Source organism: Schistocerca piceifrons, chromosome 1 (assembly GCF_021461385.2).
Source record: "Schistocerca piceifrons isolate TAMUIC-IGC-003096 chromosome 1, iqSchPice1.1, whole genome shotgun sequence".
Classification (NCBI taxonomy): domain Eukaryota; kingdom Metazoa; phylum Arthropoda; class Insecta; order Orthoptera; family Acrididae; genus Schistocerca; species Schistocerca piceifrons.
Window position 1 is genome coordinate 810,087,814 of NC_060138.1, and position 16,243 is coordinate 810,104,056.

Consider the following 16,243-nt stretch of genomic DNA (forward strand, 5'->3'; position numbering starts at 1 on the left):
GGATACGGAGACAATATTTTGCCACAGACTACAAGCTGCATATAGTAGCTCTGGCAGAGTTGGACCACTTTCTGTAACATGCAAATTGTGAATTTTTAATTTTTTTTTTTTTTACTTCTAGTAGCATGTTCGAATAGAGTGTCATGTAAACTGAAGTACGATATTCTACTGAGGCGTTGCCACTTAAAATATAAGAAATATGATAATGTGAATATTTACATGACTGTTCCATCTTACCTACAGGTACATGGGTCAGATGGAGCAGTGTACTGCGAGAGATGGGCCATATAAAAATGGTGTAGATTAAGGAAAGAGTTAATTAAAATTTCAGATTTTTATTTGGAATATATTGAGATGAATACTGAATTATACTATTAAATATTTTCTCCAAAACAATTGTATCAGTATACTATAAGTCTTGACTGAACATGGGCTTTTCTAATGAGTTGTTAGTTTTGTTCAAGCATTAGCCTGTCTTTCTCTCAAAACAGCAATTACACTTATTATCAAATGCTGAACATCACTCATGTAACCATCGTGAGGAGAAAAAATGCTTAATTCAGTCATCATTGCCGTTCATCCCATTCATCGAAGCTATTTTCTTAATCTTCTACCGGGTCTGCATCTGATGCATACATGAAATATTAGCAATATTTTTTTTGTAGCTTCTTTAATCTGTTTCTCTCTTCAAAAGTACTTCCCTTTGGTGATCTTTTTGTGCTTTTTCCCTGTTTCCTATCTTTCTTAGAACTCTTTCTCTTTATGTTTTCTATATTTTGAGCAGAGTTTAGCCCTTTGGACAGAGCTGCTGCCTTCTTCTTAAAAGTCATGGTTTCATCAGTAGCAGGAACAGATGATATTCTTCCGAAATTTGTGTGTGTGTTGGCATAAGAAAGTCAGATTTGAGGTTGTAGTCACGGAAGCTTCACGTGAAGTATGAGTGGAGTCGAAAGTTGTGTCAGGGAAGGAATTTCACTTGTGCAGTAATTCTTTTCTGTTGATGTGCTTGTGATCAGTAGGTTTTTTGATGGGCTTAGAAGTGTCTGGTTAACCTGTGTGTGAGATTCTGCTCTTCCATTTGTTGGCACAAACGTATTTTCCAACAAATAAGCATAGTCGTAGACTGCAGCCATTTTGAGTGGGATTATTTCACACACCTTGAGGCAAATTTATTTGTACCCCATCTCTCTTACATTAAAATGTGTGGTCTGTCTCTCGCGGATAACGATGGCCCGTCTCTCCCGCTTGTCTGATAGACTTCTATCCGCAGTAAGTGAAGTCGGTGGCCACTTAAGCTTACTTTCATACCTACACATTTGTCAAGCTTGCATTAGAAAAACTGCTTCAATATTGTACAAAATAATTCTTAATACTAAAATCGGTAACGGTGGAACTTTTTGGCTTACCACAACAGAGAATGTGAGTTTTCTCGAATTAACATGAAAATGGCAGCAAAACTTTTGCGCTATGTTTTTTTCACAAAATAGTTTGCTCGCAAGTAGCGGGAGCTGCTTTCCAGCGGCGCATTTGCGAAATAACGCGACTGGTTCTTCTCACCCAGCTGCCAACTCTCCTGGACTTACCCTATCACTGAAGAGAATTGGCAGGAAGCATAGACGTATGCCTTCTCCGATGATGATACTGGAAAGCTGATACAATGCTATGACAAATGTCTTAGTCAGTGCGGCGACTCTGTAGAGAAGTAAATGAAAGGTGCAGCAAGCTGATAACAATGAATCATCTTTGATGTTCACTGTGGTTTCCATTTCGCGACCGATCGGACCATATTTGCCTCAGTACTCATGTCATTACAAAAGAAACAGTGTAAGCTAAAACTATATTAAGTCATGCAGGAATGAAAGAATTACCTAAAACTGGTTATTATCGTTATGAAATCAAGTAAGTTCATTATTTGTACGAATAAATGCTCCTAATGCAGCTATCAAATTCACCTATCCGAAATCATGGAATATACAGAATTGTCTTATCGGCTTCATATGAAATGCGAGCTGCTAATGCTAAAATTTACGAGAATATCGTGGTAAATATTTCAACAAGGTCTTCAAAACCAATGTACAGTCTCTGTCAAAAAAAAAGAAAAAAGAAAAAAAAATTCCCCTGTAGCCGGCCGCCGCAGACAACACGTCCAGGTAGTACACACACGGCGTTAATAAAGCTAGCCACCTCTCAGACTTCTGCGTTAGATGAAAAAGTTTCTGGACGAATTGGCCTCTGTAATAAAAAACTGAGTAGAAGGATCAACAAACGAATTTAAACGGATGTCCTGTGACGTCCGCAACGAGTAAACACAACTATCAAGAACGGAAAAAAAGTAGTTAGCGTTGCGCGATGTAGATACAAAGCTGTGTGTTCGGGTCAACTCTTTCCTTCATTTTTTAAAACTGCATTTCCGATGTGTACTAAAGTTATCTGGCTGATGGAACGTCAAACATAATTTGCTTCAGTTTCTAACAAACCAGTTGAAGCCAAACTTTCCAGAAACACAACAAGAGATCACGGCGGCTTCAAGATCAGAGCAGTTAATGCTCTAGAGTTATCTCGTCGCCCAGTGACCACCAACCACCGGCTGCACGTCACACTCCACTTGCTGATCGACACCAGCCACAGTCCGTCCAGCGGATTCCGATGTCGCGAAAAATTAAATTGTTTATCATTTTTAGTTTGCAGGCGCCGTAACTTAGATAAACCGAACGAACAAAGTGCAAAAACACAACACGCGATGAGTGCATTCGTCAAACGTCATTTTTTATTTGTAGTTCTAGTATTTGTCGGGGAGTTACGTACTGGATTTTTCATACTTAATGTTATTCATAGAGTAGAGTCGTGAGTGGAAAAAATCCAACATTTGTGACTTACACTGACGTGAAAAAAGTCATCGCATACCTCCTAATATCGTGTCGGACCGCCTTTTGCACGATGTAGAGCAGCAAAGTGCCGTGACTCGGACTCAACAAGTCGTTGGAAATCCCCTGCAGAAGTAGTGAGCAGTGCTGCCTCTACAGCCGTCCACAGCTGTGAAAGTGTTGCCGATGTAGTATTTTATGACGAACTAACCTCTCTATTATGTCTTATAAATGTTCGATGGGATTCATCTCTGGCAACCTGGATGGCGAAATCATTCATTCGGATTGACCACAACGTTCTTCAAAGCAAACGCGAGCAATTGCGTCCCGGTGACATGGAGCATTGTCATCCATAACGATTCCATCGTTGTTTGGAATCATGAAGTCCATTGATGACTGGATATGGTCTCCATGTATTCGATCAAACCATTTCCAGTCAACGATTGATTCAGTTGGGCCAGAGGATCCAGTCCATTCTGTGTAAAGACAGCCCTTTATGTAGCCACCAGCTTGCATTAGCCCTGTTGATAGTTTGGGCCCATTGTTTAGTGGGGTATGCGCCACACTCTAACCCTACCATTACCTCTCACCAACTGAAATCCCGACTCGTCTGTCCACGCCATAGTTTTCCAGTCGAAACCAACCGATATGGTCGCGAGCCCAGAAGAGGCGCCGGCCGAAGTGGCCGTGCGGTTCTGGCGCTGCAGTCTGGAACCGCGAGACCGCTACGGTCGCAGGTTCGAATCCTGCCTAGGGCATGGATGTGTGTGATGTCCTTAGGTTAGTTAGGTTTAACTAGTTCTAAGTTCTAGGGGACTAATGACCTCAGCAGTTGAGTCCCATAGTGCTCAGAGCCATTTGAACCAGAAGAGGCGCTGCTTTCAACAAGCGCACTCGTGGTGGTCGTCTACTGCCATAGCCCATTAACGCCACATTTCGTCTCGTATTCCTAACGGACACGTACGGTTTTCCTAACGGACACGTTTGTTGAACGTCCCACTCTGATTTCTGCGGTTATTTCACGCAGTGTTGCTTGTCTGTTAGCATTGACAGCTCTACACAAACGCCGCTGAAAAAAATGGCTCTGAGCACTATGGGACTTAACTTCTGAGGTCATCAGTCCCCTAGAACTTTGAACTACTTAAACCTAACTAACCTAAGGACATCACACACATCCATGTCAGAGGCAGGATTCGAACCTGCAACCGTAGCGGTCGTGTGGTTCCAGACTGTAGCGCCTAGAACCACTCGGCCACACCGGCCGGCAAACGCCGCTCCTCTCGGGCGTTAAGTGAACACCGTTGCTAACTGTGTGGTCTGTGGAGAGAGATAAAGCCTGAAATTTGGTATTCTCGGCACACTACTGACAGTGTGGATCTCGGAATACTGAATTCCCTAACGATTTCCGAAGTGGAATGTCCGAAGAATCTAGCTCCAACTACCATTCCGCGTTCAAAGTCTGTTAATTCACGTCACGCAGCAATAAACTAGTCGGACACCTTTTCACATGTGTCATCTGAATACAAATGAGAGTTTCGCCAATGCGCTGCCCTTTTATACGCAGTATACACGATAATATAGCCATCTCGTACGTGCATATCGCTCTCTCATGACTTTTGTCACCTCATTACACCTCGGGTAAAATAGAGAGCTAAAGACAGCGGAAGAAGCTCGAAACATATCATGTGTAAGGCGACCGCTATCGGAAAAATCAAGCGAAAAAAGAATTTTTTTCCAAGATTGATCGTTCTGGCATGAATGATTTCCTAGTTCAGGAGGTCTCGATTTGCACATGTGATAAACTGTGACTTCATTCAAAGTAACGAAAATCAATTTTGTAACCACTACCGAATTTTTGTTTGAATGACGTAAGATTTTCCTATGAGAATTCCTATGCAACCTAGTTACTGGCGAGGAGTTGTGAAGACTTTATGCTATAATGAAGCAATTAACTGCTGAGTCCTAACAAAATATATCTCCTTCAGCAAAAAGGCAGTTTGTAAAGATAATATTTTGCATGTTTTATCATAAAAAGGGCAATTTGCACTACAGACTGCTACTTAGGGAGGCGTCCCTTGCATTTGTTGCCAACAACTGAGATACCCTATGGTTACAGTGTAAAAAAAAAAGCTGCCCGGTGTGGCCATGCGGTTCTAGGTGCTTCAGTCGGGAACCGCGCTGCTGCTACGCTCGCAGGTTCGAATCCTGCCTCTGACATGGATGTGTGTGATATCCCTCGTTTAGTTAGGTTTAAGTAGTTCTAAGTCTAGGAGACTGATGACCTCATGTGTTAAGTCCCATAGAGCTTACAGCCATTTGAATTTTGTAAATAAAATCGACCAACGGAACAGCAGGATGACACTGTCTGCGCTATGCTGATTTCACAAAACATCTGTCCACGTATTTCTTTGGGAAATCATCCCTCATGCACTTACACCTTTGGACTTGTGTCCTCAAATGTTTGTCTTTCTTGCTCCTTATCACAGAACCATAAAAAAAACCATTCAGAGCAAAAATGCAGTTCAAACCTGGCTTGACAACATCTTTGATTCCAAACCATTATAATCTTATAACGTAAATCGCAACGTAAGTGTGCATCAATCAACATGAATTAGTAACATATTACACACTTTGGACTTCGAAATGGGCTGTGTTTACATGTTGGCCCGTGACATGTTGAAGTAGTATGGAAATGTTTCAGGTAGCGCAGATTTGTAAAGAAACCTAGTTAATAAATTATTCAGTTTCACAGTTTCATAAATGAAACTGTATTTTCTCGTAAAAATGTCAGTTATGTCAATGGAGGCAGACAAAGGAATTATCAGATACGCAGTGTTGCAAGTTTTCCACCCTGAAACTATGAAGTACTGAATGTAGTGAGAAGACTTATGATGGAGCAGCTTCCTTAAAAAAATTTATTAACTTTCGATCTGGCTGGTTGTAGTTTTGTCACAGAACAGGTAATAAGCTGGCCTACTTCAAGATGGGAATCAAGAGTCTATGCAGCCTTAACCTTAGAGCTAAACCCCGTTACCTCAGAGCTAACGGTGAACTGCAGCATTCATCTCTCCCTAATTGCTCCTGTGGTGGATAGGACAGATAAACTGGAGTGTAAAGGATAACATTAGATGCAGTTTCTGCATGGGACAACCTTCCTAGACTCAATACCATAACCTGATATCCTAACGTACAAGCGAAATGCACTGAGTTTATTCAATAGAAACGACAAGAAAATATCTAGTGATTTTGGAACGATAATTCCTTGTCATCCTGGAGATAACTCGACGATTACGAAGTTTCCAAGCATATTCTGCACTGTTGCTAAGTTTCAGTTATACTACCAACGGGAAGAATACGTTTCAACACCCAAATTGTTTCTCTATTGGTCTTATGAGTAACTATATCTTGCACTGCAAAGACGTGACTGCCAAGAACTGCAACGAGTAGAAAAAATTGCAACATCAAAAGTAATTAATGTAAGAGTAATGAAATTGTTGGAATACATTTGTCTATGTGACATATTTACTTTTTTAATATTGCAAGCTCATAGGTTAATATAAGCCCGAGATAAGCCATCACAAATAGGAAATGGTGGTACATTAATAACTAGTGCAATTGCCAAACTGTTAAACGCAAATATTCAAACGTGCATGAACAATGTTGTACAGGTGCTGGATATAAGTTTACAGAATGGAGTTCCATGCCAGTAGCACTTGGTTAATCAATAAGGGACGGTTAATACGGTTTGTGGATGAGACTGGAGTTGACGTCTGATAATGCCTCCTGTGTGCTCGATTGGCGATAGATCTGGTGATCGAGCAGACGAAGGCAGTGTGTCGAAACTCTGTAGAGCATGTTCGGTTACATCATCAGTACGTGGGCAAGTGGTATCATTTCGGAAAACACCTCCTGGAATGTTGTTCACGAATGACAGTAAAACAGAATCACACGACTAACCTATTGTTTTGCAGTCAGGAAGCTTGGTATAACTCCTGCTGCCATATGAAATCACGTCCTGGACCGTACCTCCAGGTGTAGGTCCAGTGTGTCTAGAACACAGACAGGTTGGTTGCAGGCCTTCAATGGCCACCTTCTAATCAACACACGACCACCATTGGCACCGAAGCAGAACCAGCTCATCAGGAAACACAACAGCTCTCCACCCTGCCCTCCAATGAGCTCTCACTTGACAACAGTGAAGTCGCAAATGGCGGTAGTTTCGGGTCGGTAGAATGCAAGCTACAGGGCATCTGACTCGGAGCTATCCTCGAAGTAACCAATTTGTTAACAGTTCGTTGTGTCACTGTTGTGCCAACCGTTGCTGAAATTGCTGCTGCAGATGCAGTACGATGTGCCAGAACTACACTCTGAACGCAATGGTCTTCCTTCTCGTTGGTGCCACCAGACCATGCAGAGGCCGGTCTTCTTGCAATTGTACTTCTCATGACTGCCGCTGCCAGCAAACATGTACAGTGGCAACATTCCTGCCAAGTCTCTCTGCAGTATCACAGAGGGAACATCCAGCTTCTCATAGCCCTATTACTCGACCTCGTTCAAACTCAGTGAGGTGTGGATAATGGCGTCTTTTTCGCCTTGAAGACATTCTTGACTAACATCAACTCACCACGTCCAATGTCAAAAGTAACTATCGCTCGCGATCGTTAAAGCGTGTACTTAAAACAAACCTGATTGGCATTCTCATAGTGGCGCTACTAACGCCACTCTTGCGCGACTAGTGCGAACTGTGAATAGGCATCATCTTTCAGATGAAGAAACACGCCTACCAAATTTCGTTTAATTCGCACAACTCCTTCCTGGTGTTTCGATGTTCTTCCCGTCAGTGTATTTCTGTAACTAGCTTTAGGGAACAGAGTGTAGTTATTAATAATGCTCAGTTACACTAACTGAAAACTGAATATCATAAATCAATAACTGTTACAAGGTAAAGCAGTTGTAATCGGAACTTGGAACACAAAACGTTAACAATAATGTGCACAACATAATCACTGCGGATAAGTTGTCAAAGAAACCCAAATGCGACTATATCGAAGGGCTTAATTTCCAGTACGCTCAGAACAACGCCAAGTTCGTCTTGCTGCTTCGTATGAGAACTATCGAGATAATTAGACAGCACACACGTCCAGATGTTTCTGTAAATTCGGAGATTATCCTTACCTTGCTGATTTAAGACGCCAAATTGTCACTACTGGCCATATGAATATTATAGTAGCCTAGAGGCATTACTCATATGGAATCAACATTCTGCGCCACTCGTAACGCGCTACATAGAAAATCAGTATATGTTGTCACCAGGGGAATGGTTTACTGACGATGAACGCTTCTAAAGAGCGGAACTGGTAATGGTAAACAAAAGTTGGTGTCTGTGAGCTGTAGCTGCTTTCCACAAATGCCAGTGGTCGTTGTGTTCCTGGCAGGTGTGTCCGCAAAGGAGAGATTTTAATTACATTAGTTGTTACGTGCACGTGAGGCTACGACCAATGAGCGTAGTGGACACGGAACGTTACATATGTACTATGCAACAAGCTGGGAATTTGGGTTGAACGTTAAGCATGCTCAGAAAGCCGAAGCGGTTACGGCGACCGTTCGTGGAAAGCTGTAAATCCGGGTTCGAAATGCAGTCCGGTACAAATTTTCACTTGATGCTACTGTACTTATTTCGATGCCCGTTTGCGAATAACGTCGAAATTCCAGTTTCGTCTGTATATACATGAATGATGTCTGTTCTTTCGGACACGTCCGAAAAAAAAAAACAGGCACCAGCACCTATGGTTGTTTGGCTCTCTCCATGCCTCATTAGGTTGGCAGCTTTAATTTAGCTTCAAAGGCTCGAGAAAGATAAGGACTTCCGTCTGATTGGAGGTAGAATTCTTCAACAATAATGCAAGCTGATGTGAAACGAGACTCTATACAAGACTGTAATTGCTTTGCCGGAAAGTTGCATTTACATGTCAATACAATCTGCCTGGCAGGTGGGTTATTCTTGACAGCAGAGACTGAGTGAAGTAATGTTCTTCCCGTCAGTGTATTTCCGTAACTAGCTTTAGGGAACAGAGTGTAGTTATTAATAATGCGAAAATACCTTTTCGCACCAAGTGTGTGTGCGTTCAAGGAGTCAACATGGAAAAAGAGAGAGAGCTTTTCGGTGGTTTATATTGGATCAATAAAGGAGAAGTATTTCAAGAAACGGAGCATACGAGTTTAGCTGTTTCTAAAACTGCATTAAAAATTTCGCCATTATAATGTATTACACTAATCTGACGCCACAAGGAGACGGCATGAGTTCGAGAAAGGTAATCACACATCGTTTATTGAATGTATTAGGCAAACAGCTAGCAGACTGTTATGAGAGATTGCATGCTGGCGTAAATATGTCACGAAATACTGACATATAACCAATAATAAAAGTGGAACATAAAAATATTGTTGCGTGTGAACCCGTGATTAATTGCTCACCGTAAAATGCAAATTGAGTGGTCCAAAACTCCAGTAATAATTTCGTGAGCACGCAACTGCCGCTGGAGCGATAACACTGCTCCACGACTGTCATTAAAAGGCTGTAAATTATGTTCTTTCCTTTTCGTTTACGTTGGCGGCGGCAGCTCGAAAGTAACACTTATAACACATGTTCACATGTTACCTGCCTTTTCTGTGACAGTTGATATCGTTAGTACATTAGAAGTGGCTTGTCCGAACACAGGAAAGATTTTAATTTAGTCGGATTACGCGTCATGCAGGGTCCATGGTCTCAGCAGCCATCTTCGAAAGTTGTAGGGCGTAGATGATCACGAAAATTAGAACAATAAAAGTGGTGGAAATAGTATCTTCGTATTTGTTTCTGTGTTTCTCCACGTAATATGGAATAATTTAAATCAGTTTTTGGTAACTAAAATCACAACGACGACCTCTTTGTTTGTTTCCATCGTTACTTCCCAGGTACGAAGGGAAAAAATATACGTTTTTCCTTTTACTTAAGTGTTTCGTATGATTATAAGGAATAACGAATGATATTCAATAATTGAACGCTCTTGCTATGGTTCAAGAAAACAGGTGCGGAGCCAACTAAGTGAAGTATCATCCGCATTGTCTTATTCTCTCCGAGCCAGATGGAAGACTGGCCATGATGAGCAAAAACTAGCTGTCGATAAAAGTAGTTCCCTGTCGTCACTTCCTCGTATGATATTTCTTGAATTCTTGGAAGGCCACAATTTGACCCTTTTGAACTCCCTCATTTGTCTGTATGAAGCACGAGTGCTGTCCTGTGGCGTGGTTGCCTGCTTGCTTCACACTTTCGCACCAGACAGAGCCTTCCCATTAATAGGGTAGGCACAGATGGTGCTCTGGTAGCTGTCCCACTCAGCTATCTGTTGGCGGACGAGGTTGAAACATTATCAGAACATCTACTATCAATCAGGTGCCATATGCCGTTATCGGATCAAAATCAACATCGTCTTTCTATGTGTACTAATTTTTTCCCGGCAGTGTATATCAACTAACAAACGCTAGTTGTATGATGGCCGAGCCCAGTTCAAATTATCCTCACTTTCTCAGTCATACAAGACTGTTGAGGGTACAAGTTCTATCCAAACGCTCTGATATGTTTAAAATAAAGTAAAATAAATCTCCTGTGCCCTCACAACAGGAACTATCATTTTAAGCAAAAAATCTCCCAAAGGGCATATGTCCTGATCCGGATTGCTTCCAACTAGAAACACTTAATGTTCATTGTCATTTATTTTACGTATTATTCAGTACTCATCTTTGACCAGAGGGTGTGCCATACAATCGGATGTCCTGCGCCGACGGAATGGGAACGGCGTTCGTCACAGGAGTTTCTTCTGGGGCATGTCGGGCGTGCTTAAAGTGCAGATTAGTACCGGACCGGTCAGAGCCGGGGCGGCTGTCCAGAGCAAGCTGCCCGACGTTTGGCGCGGTGGCAATGTTTGTGTGGACAGCGGCCAGCAGGCTGGGATTCCTGCCACTGTGGGAAACGTCCGTCACACCGCTGTCAACCTGCGTTCTCTAGCAGCTTGTCGGGGTTAAGGGTAAGCACATTTCGTAACTTTCCTTGGTGTCAGTTAGCTTCGTTAGGTCGGACGTTGCAGCCTTTATGTAAGAACATTTTGTGTGCGAATTGTTCCTCCAAACTCTTCATGTGTGTTAACCAATGCATTACAGACTATCGTAGATTCTGTTTCCCAGAAACGAACAAGCTGGATTTGAAATTATCAAGCTTTGGTATCTTGCAGCTCAGCCTCTCTTAAAGTGTATTTCTAGTTTCCCTAATTACTTATAGGGTTTTAAGAATTGTTGTCCCATAAATCTTGTGGTTCATAAAAAATCTTTCTTAGAGCCCGCTGCATCGCTCACTTGGATTGCATGGTCTCACACCGATTTGTTTTTCTTTAATCGAATTGTTCGCAGATTGCAGTACCTTCTAACTTTTCATGCTAATTAAGGCCGTAGGAGCATGGTCATTTCCGAATGTACTCCTGACCAAAACGCGATTCTGGTAGCTGGGGTCCAAGGTTTTGTTAGTTACGTCTTTTGCATTCTTGTGGTGATATTTCCATAGAAACTTTATCGCCTAACAGATATTGCTTTATATCTAACGGAGAAGTGAAATATCAATTTTCTTAGAATTAGCTTCAACATTTTTTTTAATATAACGAAATATTTTCTTAACAATTTTCATCCACTGTTTCATCCCCTTTGGGGTTGAGATTCAAAAAAGAGACAAACACGTAGTTTTTTTTATTTTGATTCCTAATAGAGAATCCAAATACAAATTTTATAATGTAATAATTTCATAAAACTTTTCATTCCCTGTTTCACTCCATTTAAGGGTCGAATTTCCAAAATAATTAAAATAGTATTTTTTAGTTTCCAAATGAGAACTCAAATAGTAATTTTCACATATTCTTTAAAAATGCTTTAGTAGTTCTTTAATAATGATTTATTTTCTAAAAATTTTCACCTTTTATTTTACCTCCTTATTGGCTGAATTTCCCAAACTGCTGAAAGACTTTTTTTTAATTTCTGACTGAGAGACCAAATCTAAGTTCGCAGTTCTACCTTCAAAGTTCCCTTAATAGTGACATGTTTTTACAAAGCCTTTCATCCATTTTTCGCCTCCTTAGGAGTACAATTTCAAACAGTCCCATCTTAAATGATGCCAAGACTATAAGATCCATAACCTTTTCACATTTCAAGTTTCTATCCTTAGCGGTTTGGAATGAGCTATGATGTGTCATTGAATGGCCTGTCCTATTTCACCGCCTTAGTGTGCGAATTTCCAAAAACAGTGAAAAACACGTTTTTTCGTATTTAAAGGAGAAGTCAAATACCAATTTTCATAGATTTAGCATTAAAAATGCTTTCGTAACGAAATAATTTCATAAACATTTCACCCACATATTCCCTTTCTTAGCGGCTGAATTTCCAAAAAAAAAGTTTAAAAAATAAAATAAAATAAAATAAAAAGAAACGCGTATTGGCATCAAACGCGTATTTGCATCACGCTCTCTTCACCGATGAGTGTCGCGTATGCCTTCAACTAGACAATCATCGGAGACGTGTTTGGAGGGAATTCGGCCAGGCTGGACGCCTTAGACACACTGTCCAGCGAGTTCAGCAAGGTGCAGGTTCCCTGGTGATTTGGTGTGGCATTATGTGGGGCTCACGTACGTCGCTGGTGGCCATGGAAGGTGCCGTAACGGCTGTACGGTACGTGAACGCCATCCTCCAACCGATAGTGAAACCATATCGGCAATATATTGGCGAAGCATTCGTCTTCATGGACGACAATTCGCACCCTCATCGCGCAGATATTGTGAATGACTTCCACCAGGATGACGACATCGCTCGACTACAGTGGCCATCATGTTCTCCAGACATGAACCCTATCGAACATGCCTGGGTTAGATTGAAGAGGTCTGTTTATGGACGACGTGACCCACCAAATACTCTGAGGGATCTATACGGAATCGCCGTTGAGGAGTGGGACAATATGGACCAACAGAGCCTTGATGAGCCTGCGGGTCGTATGTCACGACGAATACAGGCATGCATCAATGCAAGAGGACGTGCTACTGGGTATTAGAGGTACCGGTGTGTACAGCAATCTGAACCACCACCTCTGAAGATCTCGTTGTATGGTGGTACAACATGCAAAGTATGGATTTCATGAGCTATAGAAAGGGCAGAAATGATGTTTGTGTTTATCTCTATTCCAATTTTCTGTACAGGTTCCGGAACTCTCGGGACCGAGGTGATGCAAAACTTTTTTTGATGTGTATATAAACACATTCCGTAATGCAGACGTTTCTTGTGCTTCGTAGCTAACTCTGGACGGAATATTTAATCCGTTAACTTGTAAAACTGAGCGAACATATTCTTCTCCCTTTCTGCCTGTGGGGAGCTGTCGCCCATACTTGGTGGAGCGACAACCGATACTATAGGGTTCAAGTGTTGTTAGCTCTGCGAAGCGAGTGTGCGTATCCATTTTATTTTTTACTGGTTGACATGCACTATATATCCTGGTTTAGTCCATTTGTTAAGGAACTTGTTTCTTATTAAATTTGAAGTGTGTATTTTGTTGTTTGAGCGCCTGCGCGTTCGTTATTTGATTGCTGTCTCTGAAACCTTTTTTTAAATGAACTCATAGTGTGCTTCCTCTTTCCTGCCCGAGAGCATATGCGCTATTTAAAATTGTTTGGGTTTTCAATTAATTTCAAATATGTGTTCAATTTGCCTTTTTACCTTGTTGATTATTCAGAAGTGAGTATTCTGTTTCCTGTTTGAGCTCATGTACTGTAGCTAATTTCCTTGTGGCTTTTGCCTTTAATTTCACGGTTATATCCAATTTGCCTTCTAAATGTGATTGTAAATTAGTTTAAAGTGTATATTCCGCTTGCCGTTTTGACACTTACGCGTTCATTAAAATTCTTTGGCGTTGATTAAATTCCTATCTTTTCCTTCCCCTCCCCCCCCCCCCTCCACCTTCAATTTACATGTAATGCATCACAGCTGCAGATTCCACGTGGTGTCTGTTCTTTTGGACATGACCGAAAGAACAGATATCAAGCATTTGTATAACTGATTCGCCTAGATGGGCAATGGATTCACCTTCTTCAGTGCGGATCTACAAGTACGTCCGACCTCCTGCGGTAATCTCAGAGTGGCGAGAATGGAGGACATAGACAGGAACTGTTATAGGTGGCGCTTGGTGGGAGTGTGGGTCGTCCGTGAGTTGTGCCGAGACAGTCCGCGCAGTTGCGATAACGTTGTGTCTAGTAAGCAGGAAATCACGGGTTCGAATCCAGGTGCGGCACACTCATTCACTCGTCGCCACTGATTCCGTGTAATGTCCCGATGCAACTCACATAAGTAATCCCTTTCCTTTCGTTTCTCCCTCCCCCCATCCACCACCCCAATTTACATAAAATGTATCACAGCTACGGATTCCGTATGATGTCCGTTCTTTTGAACATGGCCGAAAGAGCAGACATCAGGCATTCACATAAATGTATGTTTAGAGAGATATAGTGTCTTGAGTTCCTTGATCAGCTTGGTTTGTGAAGCACCCCGATTAACTGGTGGCTTCGGGTCTTAAACTCAATGCCTTGGATTTGAGCTGATATTATTCATTTTACAGTGTCAATCTTATGTTTCATCATTGAAGTCTGTGGTTGCAATAAATTGTATTTGACACTATTTTGTTCGACGAATAGTGTTAAACTCCTGTTTGCCCAGTCCCTTCCATCCCAAGGGCAACCAAATGGATGCCCGCGTCTACGCATTTACAACAGTTAATAAACATTGCAACATGCGTATTATAAAGTATCAATTGAAAAATACGTATCTTCAACACATTTAAATTTAAAAATTATCAGACAAGTCACTGTACAGGTGTTGCAGAGTTCACAATAAACGTTCGATAATCCCAACGTCACCTTCATTGCATTTGTGCATTCTTGGGGGAACTTGTTTTGTTACTTGTCTGAGTAGCTCTGCAAGTTCCAGACTGAGGCCAGCAGCGTCCATGATGCAACCAAGCAGCTTAGCTCGCTTATTCGCCTTTCGTTTGTACGCCTCGGCCTTCATCCAACCCCATACACAACGAAAAATCCAGTTGCGTAACGTCTGGCGATCCTGGTGGGCAGTTAATTGTAATGGATAGAAATCACAAAGCGTGTTCCACACGTTTGAATTTCGTTCCATTACTGTTCCTCATAAATGTGTTCGGTCCCGGAAACCACTCGGAACAGAGCATTTTTTTTTTTTTTTTTGTCATCAGTCTACTGACTGGTTTGATGCTGCCCGCCAAGAATTCCTTTCCTGTTCTAACCTCTTCATCTTGCAACCTATGTCCTCAATTATTTGCTTGACATATTCCAATCTCTGTCTTCCTCTACAGTTTTTGCCCTCTACAGCTCCCTCTAGTACCATGGAAGTCATTCCCTCATGTCTTCGCAGATGTCCTATCATCCTGTCCCTTCCCCTTATCAGTGTTTTCCACATATTCCTTTCCTCTCCGATTCTGCGTAGAACCTCCTCATTCCTAACCTTATCAGTCCACTTAATTTTCAACATTCGTCTATAGCACCACATCTCAAATGCTTCGATTCTCTTCTGTTCCCGTTTGCCCACAGCCCATGTTTCACTACGATACAATGCTGTACTCCAGACGTACATCCTCAGAAATTTCTTCCTCAAATTAAGGCCAGTATTTGATATTAGTAGACTTCTCTTGGCCAGAAATGCCTTTTTTGCCATAGCGAGTCTGCTTTTGATGTCCTCCTTGCTCCGTCCGTCATTAGTTATTTTACTGCCTAGGTAGCAGAATTCCATAACTTCATTGACTTCGTGACCATCAACCCTGATGTTAAGTTTCTCGCTGTTCTCATTTCTACTACTTCTCATTACCTTCGTCTTTCTCCGATTTACTCTAAAACCATACTGTGTACTCATTAGACTGTTCATTCCGTTCAGCAGATCATTTAATTCTTCTTCACTTTCACTCAAGATAGCAATGTCATCAGCGAATCGTATCATTGATATCCTTTCACCTTGTATTTTAGTTCCACTCCTGAACCTTTCCTTTATGTCCATCATTGCTTCCTCGATGTACAGATTGAAGAGTAGGGGCGAAAGGCTACAGCCTTGTCTTACACAAGCACTTCGTTCTTGATCGTCCACTCTTATTATTCCCTCTTGGTTGTTGGGTGGTTGGTTGTTTGGGGAAAGAGACCAGACAGCGTGGTCATCGGTCTCATCGAATTAGGGAAGGATGGGGAAGGAAGTCGGCCGTGCCCTTTCAGAGGAACCATCCCGGCATTTGCCTGGAGTGATTTAGGGAA

The 16,243-nt window shown here is 41.8% G+C and overlaps 1 protein-coding gene across 1 annotated transcript in view; it reads right to left on the reverse strand.

The window, feature by feature from the left end:
• LOC124775332 (fibrillin-3-like) overlaps positions 1-16,243 on the reverse strand; it is a 198,434-nt gene that overhangs the window by 98,072 nt on the left and 84,119 nt on the right. The gene's annotated exons all lie outside the window — the stretch shown is intronic.